Raw genomic sequence first — 17,986 nt, 5'->3', positions numbered from 1 at the left:
TCTTTTTCTAACACTAGAAGATTCATCATCTTGAATTGACTAAATAAAATTTTATTTTTTAGTTAAATAACGAATTGATTAGACTCCTAAATTTAAGAGAGAGAGAGAGAAAGAGGTTTTTTTGGCTTTAATTTTGCTTGCCATTATTTTGCATATCACGCAGAAGTATTAGGGTTTTGGTGCCTATATAGTTATATCAAGTGGCTTGATTAGGTAACATTACTAACATTGAATTGCGGAGGATTGGGTACATGTGGCAAAATGGGTCGGGATTCGTTGACCTGACGTAAATCCAAATTTTTTTTATCTGAAGTAAAAATGGGTTGATCCGTGACCCAGCCCATTTTTGCGAGTCAACCAATCTAGCTAACCCATGACCCAACCAGTTCTTCAAAACTTTTATTTTTTGGTAAAAATAAAAAATAAAAATAAGACATGATTGGTTTACTTGTTTGTTGTGGGCTTAATAATTCACAACTCAAACTCATTTGATAGTACTATAATGCATGTGATTTTTTTATTTTTTATTTACAAAAAAATCATCAAATTTTTAAAAACATTTTTTGGATAATGTCATTCAGAAAATATATATATATATATATATATAATGTTATCAAATACAATAATCTCAAGAAAACAATTAAGACAGTTATCTAGTTGCAATGCAAACGAATTGAAAAGTAAATGATTGAGGCATTTTTTTCTTACTTGAATAATGCGATATGTAAATATTTTTAGATATCAAATAACAAATTATATGCCAAGATTATTTGGTTGCAGTAAAGTTAAAAACATATATTTGAAATATTATAAACATGTGTGAAAAGCATTTAGAGGTGTGAAAAAGTGAAGTTGAAGTATATCAGTGAATTTGACATAAATTACGAATGCTTAACAATGTGGTCGATACCATACTGGTACCAGCTGGTAGATATCGTACTGGTACATATACCGGTATCAAAACTCCAATGTTTCGTACCAATTTAAATACCGGCCAATTTCGGGCATTACCGGCTGGTACTGAAAAAAACTTTTTTTTTTTAAGTTTTATATTGGTAACTTACTTGTATTAACTTATTAGTATTATTTGTTTTCTTAGTATGTAATGAACAAATAAGCTTTGTATTTTTTATATTGTGTTTTTTTTTCTTCTAATTGATGCTAAAGTCTAAAACCATTAATAATTTATTCTGAATTGAGGTAATATTTTACGGTAAACTTTTATATTTATTATAATACACACACACACACACACACATATATATAAACTAACGGTAAACCCAAAAGGTACACTGGTATTGACCTTTTACTGAAATATATCGTTCTACTATCAAACTGGTACAACCTTCAATACGCGATTGACTCTCTTGATGGTTAAGCCTATTTTTAACAATTCATAGCCAAAGAAATGACTTTTCAAATAAAAGATGATATTTTATGGAGTATGTGTTGCTTAACAATGGCATGATATTCATAAAAGAAAGCATATATAAATAGGTAAATAATCAAACTTTGATGCATATTCCAAAATTGAAACATAGTGTCAACCACAGTGCATTTAAAATTAAACACAACTATTAGATTATTTACAAGATATTATATTATGGAATTAGTTTTTAAGATTGTAAATTTCTTATATGTTTTTATTCTTTGTCAAGTTAGCTCCAATTGGGCAACAATAATTTTGTTTTCTATATTTGGGATGTTGATATTGTGTAGAAGTGAAACTTGTGTGTTTATAAAAATAAGATTTTGAAAGAGTAGACTAGAGACTCCTTTATGTTTGTGCTTCTTCTTCTTCTTCTTCTTTTTGTTAGCAATGTTGAGATTTATATAATTTTATGATTATTGAACAAGTATCAATATGTTAAGCTAAACTCTTTCTTTATATAGGTGGTGACTAGTGACTTCAAAATAATACATTTTACGTCAAGTAATTTATTGCATAACTTACCAAATGACAAATACATGTTTTTAAAAATAATTAAAAAAAGTCATATGAAAAAGTACAAGTTGACCGGACCTAACCCAACCGCTTTGCCATGTCCAGATTTGGGGGATTGGGTTTCCTTGATTTGATTTCTATGTGTGTGTGCACTTGACGAGCAATGATAGCTATGTCAAGTTTTGTGGGGTTGTGGGTTCCATACTTTCATCTATTAACTTAGTGATCGAAGAGTTAAGTTAGTATCTAGTTGGGCACCTTAGCAAAGGAGGCTGATTGAGAGAGTCATTGGGGTATTTTAAAAAATGGCAAAGTTGAGGGAGTCATTAATCACCATCCTAATAGATTGAGTGCATTAGACTCAAGCCAAGTTCTTATATTGGAGTAAATTGAATGATAAGTTATTGTAACAATTATAAATGGTTCCCAACACCAATTAATATTGATGTAGATTGTTTTTAGGTGTGAATGTAGATATAATACACCATTTTGACTATTTGCTATTTATCTATGTAGTTTATTTATAGGCGTAAATGCATTTTTAGTTCCTACATTTTGACGTTTTTCCATTTTAGTCCCTACATTTTAATTTTACCACTTTTAGTCCATAAACTAATCAACGCGTGTTATTTTCGTCCTTTTCGTCAGTCAACCGACGAAAATTGCTGAGGTGGCAGCCAGAGCCATTAAAATATTATTAAAAAAATTATTTGACATTTTTTAAATGCCAAAATTTTAAAAAAAAATTAATTACTCAATTTTAATTAAAAAAAACAAACAAACAAAATAATAGAAACCCAGCAAAAGAACATTATTACTTATCATTATTATTTTTTATAAGCTTCGTGTTCTTCCCAGAACAAACACAGCAACCAAGAATACAAATCCAGCAACCAAAAACTCAAACCTAGATCACAACAACACAAATGAAAAATGAAAAAAAAAAAAAAAACAGAGACCAAACACAAACACATACCCAGATCATAAATAGAGATCAAACACAAATGAAACCCAAGTCTCAACCCAAGCCAAAATTATCAGCAGACCCAACCACCGATCCATTTTTACAACACCCACATGCAAGCCTCCAAATTTTTCCCATTGTTTTCACGACATCAAGACCCCACGGCCTCCATGATCAAAACCTCGAAGATCAGCTTCTTGATCTACTCGTCGCTGGTCAATATTAGGTGAGGTAGAAAGAGGTGTGAGAACCACTGTTCTCGGCTTCACAACCACTGATCTGGGCTCCAATACCGAATCAGCGATTGGGTTTTGTACAACGGAGCCATAACTACACAGAAACAAAACTATGGGTTTTCTTTCTGGGGTTTCGTACACCTAATTGGCGGACCTTCTTGATGGGTCAATGGGTTTTCTTTCTTTGACGGCAGCGGCGACCTCATCATTGAGTCTTGAACGAGTTCAATGGCAGTGACCTCATCGCTGAGTCTTGAACGAGTTCAATGGCGGTGACCTCATTGTTGAGTCTTGAACGAGATTAGAGAGAATTTGGGTCAGTCAAAGTTTGAATCAAATCGGAGTTTGGCGGATTAGCGAAGATGAGATTTTGATATTAGAGAGACTTTCCATCCATGGAGGGTGAGGAGAAAGAGAGTTTGAGAATAGAGAGAGTGTTTGTTAAATGTTCTTCTAGAAAGAAAAAAAAAAAAAAGATTGTAGGGACTAACGAGTATGTTTTGATTTTGTTTTGACGAGTGTGTTGAATTTTAATTTGGGTTTGGGTTGGTGAATTTTATCTTTTGTTTTTTTTTTAAATTAAAATTGAGTAATTAATTTTTTTTAATTTTGGCGTTTAAAAAATGTCAAATAATTTTTTTAATAATATTTTAATGGCTCTGGCTGCTATCTCAGCAATTTCCGTCAGTTGACTAACGTAAAGGACGAAAATAACACGTGTTAATTGGTTTAGGGACTAAAAGTGGTAAAATTAAAATGTAGGGACTAAAATGAAAAAACGTCAAAATGTAAGGACTAAAAGTACATTTACACCTTATTTATATGTGGTGCCTAAAAATAGAAAAAAAAAATGAACCACCAATAATAGTAAGTATATTCCAATAGTTACAACAATTTGAAAAATGAGAATTAAACATTTGTTTTCATAACAGTAGGTATACCAAACTTGTTTTCATAATTCATAACATTATTTGTTGAAACAATTATTCTTAAAAATATTAATATCCAAATAATTTGTTTGGATGATTCATTAATTTATTTTATTTTTAAAAAATTATGTAAAAATATAATTTTACTTAGGAAAAAGCTCACTTTAAAAAGCTATATACTAAGTTAAAGTAAAAATAAATTGATATTTTAAGATAAAATGAATAACTCCAAAATAGAAAAACTATTAAGAGTAGTAATGTTTTTAATTTTAAACATTACAAGTATATTAAGGACAATTACTTTCACAACTTTGCAAAAATAACAACCGACTAAAAGACCATTACTTTCGTATGGATTTATAGTTAAAAAATGGCTAATTGAGGGAGTTATTGCAGTGAAAATAGCCAAATACTACGTTTTGGCAAAATTTGTGGCAATCTAGCACTGTTTTGAAACTAATTAGTAATGTACCACTTTTTTAGTACTCAAGTTTGCAAAACTTGTGTTCTAAATGGTACTCAAGTTTACCAAACTTGAGTTCCTAGTGAGTATTCCACCGTGGTGCTAACTGAGCTAGATTTTGGGCATTTAAAAATGTCATCTAGTACTCGAGCTTCTTAAACTCGAGCACTGTGTAATCTTAAACTCGAGTTTTGTAGACTCGAGTACTGTGTAATATTACATATAAAGTACCAGAGTTCCACAAGCTTAAGTATGGCTCTAGTATGACTTCCACGATCTAGATTCATACTCAAGTTTTGTGGACTCGAGTACTATATAATCTTACACATCCAGTACCCGAGTTCCACAAACTCGAGTATGGCTCGGGTATGATCCTTCCATGATCCAGATTCATACTCGAGTTTTGTGGACTCGAGTACTATGTAATATTACATATAAAGTACCCGAGTTTCACATATTCAGTACCCAAGTTCTACTACATATATTGACTACGATTTTGGACAAGTGCATACCTCGCTTGTCGAAGGAGCATCCCAAAGCAAACTTGAACGATGAAAAGCCTGCCTCATCAAGATAGTATCCACAGAAGGTCCCGCTTGATGTGGGTCCATATCTGGCATAAATTAAAGGTGATTAATGGCCCATTAAGTGACTACTGGCCCATTAAGTCGAATGCAAAGCATTAACATTCTAGTTTTTTTTTTTTTTGTTAACTTATTTACTTATGTGCAATATTTTAAAGCATGGCTTTATCTAAAAATAACAATACTTTTATTAACTTTCAACAAATAAGCACATAAAGTTTTTAACAAAAAGCTATAAATAAAATAAATAAAAAATAAAAAAGAGAGAGAGCATGCAAGTCCATAACTTTATCACCCAAAATTCCAACAGAAAAAGACAATCATTCATTGTTATACAGCTTATTTATTAGAACTAGACAACAAAACTAAAGATTAAAAAAAAAAACAAAGGAAAAGAAAAGGGGGAGAAATAACTTCTTCTTTTTAAATGGAGAGGGAGAAGTAACATGGGATTGACTTACCTTTCAAAAGAGGTGATTGAAGATTTACCAGAAGAGAAAATTTGAATAAGAAACCAATAAACTATTGACCTCTCTCTCTCTCTCTCTCTCTCTCTAGACATTTCCCACTCCACCTTTCTTTTAGCCTTATAAGCCAAGTTTGTTCATATCAAACACTATAAATCTATAGCAATTGCAGACCCTCAGCCTTTCATACATTATTATAATGGCATCAACATAGGGCTATAAATAAGTCAAATAAATGGTCCGTTTGGATACAACTTATTTTGCTGAAAACTAAAAATTGAAAGCAATAAAAAAAATAAAGTTACTGTTCACGCGTGTTGCACTGTTCACATGCCTAAATGCACTGTTCATGTCCCATGAACAATGCAAGAGGCGCTTAGCTAAAAAAATTAAAAATTAAAAAAAAAAATAGTGGCCGCAATCGCACTATCCAAACAAACACCAAGTATCAAAAGTTCAAAATTGTTGATTAATTTTCTTTCAAATACAAGCTAAGCCAGAGCTTATCATCCAACTAGAATATATATATATATATATATATATATATATATATATATATATATATATATATATATATATATATATATATATTTATATATTCAAGCTTGATTACTTTTCTCGTAAAACAAGCTTGAGCTTGTTTACGAATTATGACTACTTGATTAACTTGTTCTTCTTCCATATATAATAAACACTATGACAAAAATATCTTACCCCTTCATAAATCTATACTAATAATAAAGTATCTTTAAAATTATTTTGAGTTAATAAGATTAAAAAAAAAAAAAAATTTGAGGGTGAACTTATAAAAATTAGAGTTACCAACATTACATTATTAAAGAATATATATAATTTTTACTACAAAATGAACTATTTATTAATTTATATAACCAATCAATTACAAATAATAAAAACATATTTATAAACTTGGATAATCCAATATCAATTCCATATAAGTATATTTTTATATATGTCTACATATATATGTCTACATATATATGTATAGTATTATATTTATTTCAATTGGGCCTCATGTTCATGACATAATATTATTGTTGAGATCAACATATTTAATAATCAAGCCTACAAGCCTAAACTTAGACTTAAGTTTTGGCTCACTTGCGAAATATACGAATATAAACAAACGTTTCTTAAATTGAACCTAAGTTATTTATAAACAATTTGATAGTTGATAGGCTTAAGTTAGTGTTGGCTCATTTGTTAAATAAATTAGAATAAACATGATTTTTCTCAAGTTGAGTCCAAGCTATTCATAAAAAAATAATAATAATAATAAATAAAAATAAAAATAAAAACTTGATTTATTTACTGCCCTACCTAAAGGCCATTGGCAACTGCTACTATATGTTGATAAATGATAACAAAGCTTTTATCTGAATCATGAATATGCTGCAAATGTTCGGTCCCATTTTTCAACAAAGTTGATTGACAAACTTCTTTACGATCTTAAAAGTGGGCTGACGAGAACAACATCAATTGCTTCTTAGAGTATTAAAACTGTAAATTGATGTCAGTATTGTATCTATACGATCAGCTTAGTACATAGTAAGCTCAATTTTGTGTTAAAATCCTTTCCTGACGTACATATTTGTCAAACTACTCGATTTCTTTTTTCCACCTACTAATCATACAGTTCCTATTGTCTTTCGGCAGGCATTAAACCTTCTGTTTCTGGACCAGATTTGAGAGCATATTCATCAAATAACCATAATTAGACATATACCCACAAATAACCCACAAATTAATCCCAATCCCAATTACTGACATATACCCACAAATAACCCTAACCCCCAAATGCTCAAACAAATATTGAGAGTAAGGAGACTATACCTTGTGATTCCAATTTGAAGATGCAGATCGAGAGTGAGAGTACAGAGCGAGAGCGAGAATGAGAAGAAGACTGAGAGTGAGAGTGAGACTGAGAGGGAGATTGAGAGTGTGTGGGAGAGTGAGAGCGAGATGATAGCGAAATTGAGAGAGTGAGAGGGAGATTGAGAAAGTGAGAGTGATGAGAGAGTAAGACTGAGTGGGAGAGAGGGAGATTTAGAGAGTGGGTGTTAAAAATAGGGGTGCTTAAGTGTATAGTGAGTTCAACATAATGAGTTAACCCAAGCCATACTCTCGAGTATGGTGGACTAAAAATTCCTGGAACCCGAGCCGTACTTGAGCCCAGCAAACTCGGGTACAAAACTCATAGTACTTGAGCTTCACATCATCGAGTACAACATGCCATTTTTAAATGCCCAAAATCCAGCTCAGCTAGTGCCACGATGAAATGCTCACTAGGAACTCAAGTTTGGTAAACTCGAGTACCATTTAGAACTCGAGTTTTGCAAACTCGAGTACCAAAAAAGTGGTACATTTCTAATTAGTTTCGAAATAGTGCTAAATTGCCACAAATTTTGCCAAAATGTGGTATTTGGCTATTTTCACCGAGTTATTACTCACCATCTTGATATATTTAGTGCATTGGACTCAACCAAAGTTTTTATATTGTAGTAATTATAAATAGTTTCCAACACCAATCAAGATTGGTATAGATTGTTTTTGGGTGTGAATGAAGATATAGTACACCATTTTGACCATTTGCTATTTATCTATGTAGTTTATTTATATGCGGGGCCTAAAAATAGGAAAAATGAACTACCAAAAATAGTAAGTATATTCCAATAGTTACAACAATTTGAGAAATGAGTTTTAAACATCTAATATTTCATAACAATAGGTTTACAAACTTGTTTTCATAAGTCATTACTTTATTTATTCGAAAAATTATTCTTAAAGAAAAAATTAATATCCAAATAACATGTTTGGATGATTCATTAATTTATTTTATTTTTAAAATTTTATGTAAAAATATAATTCTAATTAGGAAAAAAGCTCGCTTTTAAAAGCTATTTACTAAGTTAAAGTAAAAATAAATTGATATTCTAAGATAAAACCAATAAATCCAAAAAAAAAAAAAACTATTAAGAGTAACAATGTGTTTTTTTAAAATTTTAAACATTAAGAGTATATTAAGGATAATTATTTGTACAGCTTTGTTAAAGTAATGACTAATTAAAAGAGTATTACTTTAATATGGATCTATAGTTAGAAAATGGCTGATTGAGTAAACATTAGTTACCATCTTGATAGATTTAGTGCATTAGACTCAAGCCATGTTCCTATGTTGAAGTAAATTGAATGATGAGTTACTGTAGCAATTATAAATGGTCCCCAACATTAATCGAGATTGATGTAGATTGTTTTTGGGTGTGAATGCAGTTATAGTACACCATTTTGACTATTTGATATTTATCTATGTAGTTTATTTAAATGTTGCGCCTAAAAATAGGAAAAATGAACTACCAATAATAGTAAGTATATTCCAATAGTTACAACAATTTGAGAAATGGGAATTAAACATCTGTTTTCATAATAGTAGGTGTAGGGACAAAAGGAACATAAGTAGATATTGGGCCGTGGGCCTTATCCGAGGACGTCTATTAGTCCGAGGACCGAAAGATAATAGGAAAGAAGTGCGAATCAAAATGCCACGGGCAAACTATGGATGGGAAGGCCTGGGGAGTTAGTCCAAGGAAGAATTCCTCCTCGGCTAAGCAAAGCAAAGGTTAGAGTTTACGATCTACCATTAGGAGCAACTTTTCGGAAGATTCTACTAGTAAGGATGAGTATTAGGGGAGCATAGGACACATGAAAGCTAAAGAAATATCTAGAGAAAAGCTGCTACCACCACATTGAATATTGTGCAGTTAACCCCCTAGCCGCATTAATGTGGAAGTGATGCCTAAACAAGTAACAAGCAGCTTTACAGCTACTCCAAAGATTTCAGGAAGGTGTTGATGGGATAAGGATCAAGCCCAATAGCTTGACCTACACGTGGATGATGGAGATGAAGAAAAGAGAGGTATATAATGAAGAGGGAATGCCTTTACAAGGAAGGTATCTGAAATTAGAGAGAAAACCATTGTAGCACCAAGAATTAAACTTGTAACCAAATTCAAAAGATATATATATGTGTATATATATATATATATGTATGTATGTATATATATTGTAAGGATACGATTCGAACTTCCGATCCACAATCAAAAGGGAAAGGGCTTGAAAGGCCTTTTTACAATAAATTTGTAGAGAGTGGGCTTGAAATCTAGATTTCAAAGGTGGTTTAAATAACAAAGAAAGAACGGGTCTCGGGCCCAATGACACAAACAAGGAGTTATCTGTAAGAATATGAATGAAAGCTCCTCCTCGAACACAATCCAATGATAGTTTATAATATTGCTTCTCAAGGTTGATTACAATTATGGATCATCAGATTATCATATACTATTCTTTCTCCTTTCAAAGAAAAAGTCTCTCCTTCTTCCGAAGGTCTTTTCTCTTATTTATACTTCCTCTTCCTCCCCTTCTCATCTTCCACCTCATGGTTATAATGCTGGTTTTAGATACTTGTCCCATCAAATTTCCCTGAAGTCCTCTAGGGTCAGGGACCAAGTTCCAAACCTCATGCTTAGGTCTCATTTCTCTATTAATGCAGTCAGTATATCATTTGCAGAGTCTTTAATGTGTGGGTGGTGGTAGCAGTTTTACCTTAGATATTCCAGCTCTTTCTATTGTCCTCCATGTGTACCGTGTTTTCCCGTAGCCATAGGATTTTCTATAACATAGCCTGAGGATATTAAACATTTCTTCCTATGACCTCGGCTTTACTATCCAAGGACAAAGCTTTCCTCGAATATAATTGTTCACACGTTATCACATCTTTACCTAGCATTTTCTTTACGAGGTACATTCATGTACCCCTAGATCATTTGATGTCCTCGGATTGAGTTTTTAGCCCAAGAGATTTTTTAGGCCATCCTTTATAAATTACTGGGCCCAATGTCCCTACATATATATACATATATATATATATATATATATATATATATATATAAGATCTAGTCTCCTCGGACTATGCTAAGAACGATTTACTTGAGCAAAACCATTTTATTCTTGTTCTCTTTTCATCTAGACTCACTACAATTATTATTTGATTCATTAGAGCCTAGTTTTTCAACCCACTCTCTATAAATTTATTGTATTAGGATCTTTGGACCTAGATCATTTTCCCTAAAGGCTTGGGAACCAAATTAAGTCCTTACAATAGGTATACCAAACTTGTTTTCATAAGTCATAACATTATTTTCTGAAAAATTTATTCTTAAACAAAATTAATATCCAAATAATGTGTTTGGATGATTCGTTAATTTATTTTTTTTTAAATTTATGTAAAACTATCATTTTACTCAGGAAAAAGCTCACTTTAAAAAGCTATTTACAAAGTTAAAGTAAAAAGAAATTGATATTTTAAGGTAAAATGAATAACTCCAAAAAAAAAAAAGAAAAAAAAAACCTATTAAGATTAATAATGTTTTTTAAAAAAAATTTAAACATTAAGAGTATATCAGGGACAATTATTTTTACAACTTTGCTAAAGTAAAAACTAATTAAAAGACCATTACTTTAATATGGATCTATAGTTAGGCTGTAAACGAGCTGAGTTTTGTCTAGTAGTGCATGTTTAAGCTTGATTTATTAGGAAAAGTCAAAAGCTCAAGCTTGGCTCAAGCTCAAGCTCAAGCTCGTTGTTGAGTTAAAATAGATTGATTCCATTTAATTAATTCAAATTACCCAAACTAATTAATTAGGTAAAATTACATGTAAATCGTGGAAGCACCAACAAATCACCAAATAACTAATATGCAGTAGAAAATAAATTAACATGGTGATTTATTGACAAATGGGGAAAAATCTCGTAAGACAAAAACCTAACTGGGTGAATTTAAGGTCACAACTCCCAATAATCCACTACTAAATAATTAAGCAGTTACAAGAATGAGGAATCTTACCACTACTCTAGACTATCCCAAAATATCAATCTACAATTGAACATTTGCTTCAATGCCCAATTGAATTTGATCTTGCAGCAAACTTCTTTGCTTTGTACAATTCCCCAATATGTGACTAGCTCCTTTACATGAATTCCAGTACATGACTAACTCTAACAACTTGATTAATTATTGTTGGCTGCAAAGTTCTTCACTTCATAAACGATGAAGATCAAGAAACATTTAGTTACAAAACCCTTTCACTTGTTTCTTAGATCAAACTTTATGTCTTTAATGATTCCATTTTATATGTTAGAACAACATACTTCTTGATACATTAAATCCAACTTAAATCTACTTATTTACAAGTGAGTGCATTTTGTCAAAGGATTAGCAAATTACATATAAAATATGACTTTAACACTCGTGACAAGCTTAAGAATATTGTTTGATCTTGAGCTTGTGAAAAAGCTAAAAAACTTGAGTTTGGCTTAATTAATTAGTCAAGCTCAAACTTAATATCAAGCTCAAACTTGAGCTAAATTCAAGTTTTTGAGTTTGAGATTTAAAAAAATTACATTATCAAATGCTTAAATCTCTAAAATTAAGAAAAAAGAAAAGAAAATAGTATACTCATTTTATCATGCATCTAGTCCTACCAATGATTATCTATTATTCAAATTAAAATTTTACATAATTAAATTCATTCATTCATCATTCCCTATCTACACTCTACAATTTCATCAATTGTTCAAAATACAATTTTTACATTCATGTTAGATGGTGAAGAACCAGAAAAATACTTGTTTGTAACTATTATGAATAAGAAAATACTAATATATTTTATAACTTTACTTTAGATAATTGATTGGGAAGGATTAAATATGGCCTAATTAATTAATTAATTAATTAATTTTTTAAATGTAACTATAGTCTAAAGTGGTTCTTGATCAATTTAGAGAGAAGGAAAAAATTAAGGTAATTGGTAGTGGTCTCATGTTAGTCGTATCATTATTAAGATATGTGTAATGAATATATTTCGCTAATACATATAAACTTATAAATAAGTTTATGTTTGAAATGTTTTGTATCAAGCCTAATAGCTCATGAGCTTGTTCGTGAACAAATTTTTTTTGCTTGGGCTCGGCTTGTTTATTAAACAAGCCTAAAACTAAGGCTCAAACTTATAAACAAACAAACACGAACAAGTTTTTTATCGAGCTGAGCCCAAGTTGTTCATGATCAACTTGGTTCATTTACAACCTTATCTATTGAAAGTTCGAATTTGTGTAAATATACAAGAGCTTGTTTAGACCCTAAAATTTAAATTACGGCTAGATAGCTTTTACTCTAACTTATATTAAGTGTGAAACAAGAGTAAGAAGCGTAAACAATCGTTAACACTACCCTAAGCCATATTCATCCATTATCAACAATATAAAGTAAAGTTTAAGAGTAGGGAAGAGAGATACAAATACAAGATAGCACCGAAATGTGTTATCGAAGAGAAAATTGAAGAACTCAGAGAAAAACTTCTCTGCAACCCTCCAAATCAAAATCGATCAATTAGAGAATAAAGTTAGAGTACATGAATAACAAAAGATCTTCCAAGCCTATTTTACCTCATGTACTTGAGCCCTCCAAGCTTCTACTACCAACTGTGTTAGAAACTGAAAAGAATATGAATGGACACCCGAAGTGGACATGTCCTTCTGTATACCCCATCTAAGAGTTATGGAGTAATAGTTTGGACCATTACTCTACCCCACTAAGTCCACTATCCCATTCAATATTAATGGAGCGGTGTGTATATAAACACCAAGAGTAGTATCCATTGTACAGTGAACAAATTTGCATTTCTCATAGTATTTACAGAGTATTGTGAGGCTTTTAGGTTATGAGTTATGTTTACATCACTCTAGTAGTGTGCAACACTGTCGGAGAAACGTTTTTGGTTTGTAGATTGTACAAACTAGAATTTAGAATGTGTTTGAATAGCTAGCCTGCATGGAGGCTGGCTCTAGATAGCGTAGAACAATCTCAAAGCTCCTGTGTGATCGTCGGTTTAGGCCAAGAGAAGTATTCCAAAATACCGATTATTTATATTCTGCTACAAGTCTCTATTTCTCACATTGGTATCAAAGCCTTCATAGGTTGTTCTCGATGTCATATGCATATATGATTAGTTCTAAATGCGTTTTATGCTTCTGCAATATGCTATGAATTTTATTCACCTCATATGGCCTTTAATTGCAAATTTTGAATCTGAGCATTTTATGCCTTGAATTTAATGTATGTTGTTTATATTACATGTATTAATATTTACCTTAAGTTTCGTAGCAAATCTCCAAGTGTACCATGAGATATAGTTTAACAAAACTAAGCTAACCGAAACTTTGAGGACAAAACTGCTCTTATATGATTTCTATTTGCAAAATATGATTTCATATTATGAATTTATATGTTATAAGCTTTAAGTCAGTATATGGTATGTTAAAAATGGACTTGAAATGAAGAAGATATAAAACTTTGAAGTTCATGTCTAAAACATGTTTTTTTGGTTGAAAGAAGTCAAAAGGATGGAGGTTGAAGACAACCTGCACATCACGAGTCTTTAACTTGCCGAAAGAGCTAGAGTGGTAGCAAATAAGATAAAAATAAAAAGGGTCCCACAATAGTTTATTACCTAAATGTTGTTTGTATTTATTCAGTTACTTTTAGCATGCATTGTACAATGGGTCCATGTGCCACTTTTGGGATCCTTGTTTCCTAAGAAATTTTTTTTTTGTTTTATGCCTATTAAGCCCATTGCATTTGTTTTACCTTTTTTTTAAATAAATAAATAAAACGTAAGTACATAACCAACTCTATATCATGGTCAATGATATATTATTTGGATTAAAGTTGTATCTAATCCATCCAATTGAAACATATACTATACAAGACTAGCATTTATTTTTCATGAAACATAAAAGGTATATGCTTCAATTATATGGAATTGATTTAATTTTGTAAATTGTTTAATTTCCATTATTATTTCTTAGTGAAATAATGAGATGCCTATATGAATTATTTTCATGAGTTTAAATTGTGATAGCATGTTTGGCTTAATAGTTAATTGATAAAATTGGTGAATTGTTTTTAATACTTATTTTTTGTATATATGAAATATGGAATAGTGGGAATATGGTTAAGTTGCGTTATCTCCCATACATAATTTTGCATGAATAGATTAAAATTAATCTTAGTAATAAACACTAGTGGCGCAAGAGATGATTAAGAAGCTTAGCGAATTTTCGATCTTGTGACATGTGTTAATTGTCCAAGTTTATTTTAGATGTGTGTGTAATGTCTCGTTTGTAAAATTTTGTAGTGAAATGACTTCCAAAGGTATAGTTGCTGATCTCAATAAAAGAGAGAAACTGAATAGTGAAAATTACAATATTTGGCACCGCAGAATCCAGTATGTACTGAATGAGCAAGAAGTCCTAAAGACTCTTAACTCATTCGTTGAGTAAACTCGATGAGGGAAGCACTGAGCAACACCAACGTGATCTTGCTGCCTATGAAAGTTGGCGCAAGAAGGATTTGTGTGCACACTTTACAATGCTGAGCAGCATGCACAATGACTTGATTGGTGAATTTGAGCAATATACAACTGCACAAAACATGTGGAAAGCTCTAAAGCTAAGATATGGAGGGACATCAACCACTAGACTACGTGGCTAAACAATGAAATTTAATTCATATAAGATGCGCTCTGAACATACAATGAAGCAGCATTTTAGGGCAATGTCCTCCATGATTCGAGAGCTCAAATCAGCTAGAAACAATCTTACTGACGAACAACAAGTCCAGGCAATGATTCGTTCACTACCAAGTTCATGGGAGACGATGTGTAAAAACTTGACACATAATGAGAACATCAAAACATTTGATGATGTGGCTTGTCACTTTGAACTTGAAGTTGAGCGCCTTAAGCAACCATGCCGATTAGTTCTGTGCACATGGTTGAGACTAGCTCGCGTAAGGCATCTAGGCCTAAACGCAAGCAACCTGATTATGCTCCTGAACAAGAGAGACCTAATGGGCCACCGCCTAAGAAAGCTAAGTTTGTCAAGGGCAATACTAGAGAAAAGCGCGCAAAGAAGGACATATCTAAATTGACTTGTTATAATTGCAGAAAGAAAGGACATTCTGCTTATGATTGCACTGAGCCAAAAAAGGTAACACCTAATCCTACATCTCACCATGTTTTTGTAACTAGTCATGTCCTTGTTGCTAATTCTGCTCCTATGTGACCTAGATTCAACAGCAACAGTTAATGTAGTAAGAGATAGAGTGGGATTTGTGGAGTACCGCTGGATTCCTGTTGGGAGTAGAGACATCAAGGTGGAAAACAGAGCTAGTGTGGAGGTACTTGGACTTGGTACCTACAAGCTAGAGTTGTGAGGTGGTTGCACTCTGTTACTCCATGACGTATTGTATGCTCTAGAGATCTGGAGGAAGTAGTTACTTTGTTAAGACTTGGTTTCCGGTTTATTTTTTAGAATAATTATGTTTTATTGCACTTGGGAACAATTTATTATGGTTGTGGTTTTATTTCAAATGGTTTTTTAATTTTAAATATTGAATATTATAATAATGATAGTTCAGCTTTTTTGACTTCATCTTATAATGCTTTTGATAATTCAATTATATGACATGCTAGGCTTGGCCATACAAGGCAAGAGAGGATAACTAGATTAGCTAGAGAAGGCCTTATGGGCAATCTTGCTAAGGTCACTTTGTCCACATGTGAACATTGTCTAGTGGGAAAATCAAAAAGAAAACCGTTTGGAAAAGCCACAAGGGCATCTTTTCCATTGCAACTAATCCACTCTGATATATATGGTCCAATGAATGTGAGGGCAAGGCATGGAGGTTTCTACTTCATCACATTTATGGATGACTATACATGTTACGGTCATGTCTATTTGGTTTCTCATAAGTCTGAGGCTTTAGATTGCTTTAGACAAGACATGAGATTGGTTGAGAATCAATTAGACAAGAGCATTAAGGCTCTCAAAACTGATTGTGGGCGTGAGTAGCTATCTGAGCAATTTAAGGAACTCTATGACAAAAAAGGAATTGCAAGGTAGTTAATGATGCCTTATACATCGCAACAAAATGGTGTGGCAGAAAGGAGAAATCAAACACTGCTAGAGATGGTTAGGTCAATGATGGCACAAGCAAACCTACCGATTTCGTATTTGGGGGATGCACTTTTGACTGCAGCCTATATACTTAACCAAGTGCCCTCTAAATCAGTATCTTTCACACCTTATGAACTATGGACCAACAAGAAACCTGACTTGAATTACTTGCGGCCATGGGGTTCAACAAGTTTCGTTTACAATGCTTCTCATAGATATGGGAAGTTAGGGCCTAGAGGAAAGGAATGTATCTTTATAAGATATTCTGAGCATTCCAAAGGCTATGTGTTGATAGGTGAACAACGTGATGGAAGTGTGACTGAATTGGAGTCACGTGATGTTGATTTCATTGAAAGTGAATTCCCTAACATAGGTGAGGTTGAAAAGAACTCGACTCTTTATGAAATGATGAATCAAGAGGTAGGTGCCCCAAGTAGACTAGTAGAGGATAAGGAAGAAATTCCTGAAACTCCTAGAGATAGTGGGAGCAACTCACAACTTAGTGGGAGCACACCACTAGAAGTTGATCCACAACAACCTCAACCATGTAGAAGCAAGCGTGGAAATGTTCCTCGTCATCATTTTGAGATTGAGGGGGAAACTTTCATGATTATTTCACAAGATGATGATGAGCAAAAAACTGTGCAAGAGGCTCTCTCATCTTCTGTTGGTGATGAGTGGATGAAAGCAATGAATGATGAAATGGAGTCTATGAGGACTAATCAGGTCTAGGATCTGGTAGACCTACTGCCAAGGCAAAAAGCAATTCGGAACAAATGGGTTCTTAAAATCAAACGCAAGGCGGATGGGTCAATAAAAAGGTATAAAGCTCGATTAGTGGCAAAAGGATATACTCAAAAGGAGGGTGTTGACTACGAGGAAACCTTTTCTCTGGTTGTGAGGTTTGCCTTTGTTCGACTCATTCTGGCCATTGTTGCAAACTAGAATTTGGAATTATACCAAATGGACATTAAGACAACTTTTCTCAATGGAGAACTAGATGAAGAAATCTATATGGAACAACCTATTGACTTTGTGACCAAAGGTCAAGAGCACAAAATGTGCAAACTTAAGCGATCCATATATGGTTTAAAGCAGTCATCTAGATAGTGGTATCTGAGATTTCATTGAGCCATTTTATCGAATGGGTTTACGATGATCGAAGAAGATCACTGTGTCTACGTAAAACGATTCAAGGGAAGTTTCATTATTTTGTCATTGTATGTCGATGACATATTACTGGCCAGTAATGACATGAAGATTATTATCGCCACAAAAGGGTGGTTGTCCTCGAACTTTGAGATGA

Source organism: Castanea sativa, chromosome 3 (genome assembly GCF_040712315.1).
Source record: "Castanea sativa cultivar Marrone di Chiusa Pesio chromosome 3, ASM4071231v1".
Lineage (NCBI taxonomy): Eukaryota > Viridiplantae > Streptophyta > Magnoliopsida > Fagales > Fagaceae > Castanea > Castanea sativa.
The sequence above is the reverse complement of the archived record's forward strand: the minus strand, read 5'-3'. Positions refer to the sequence as shown.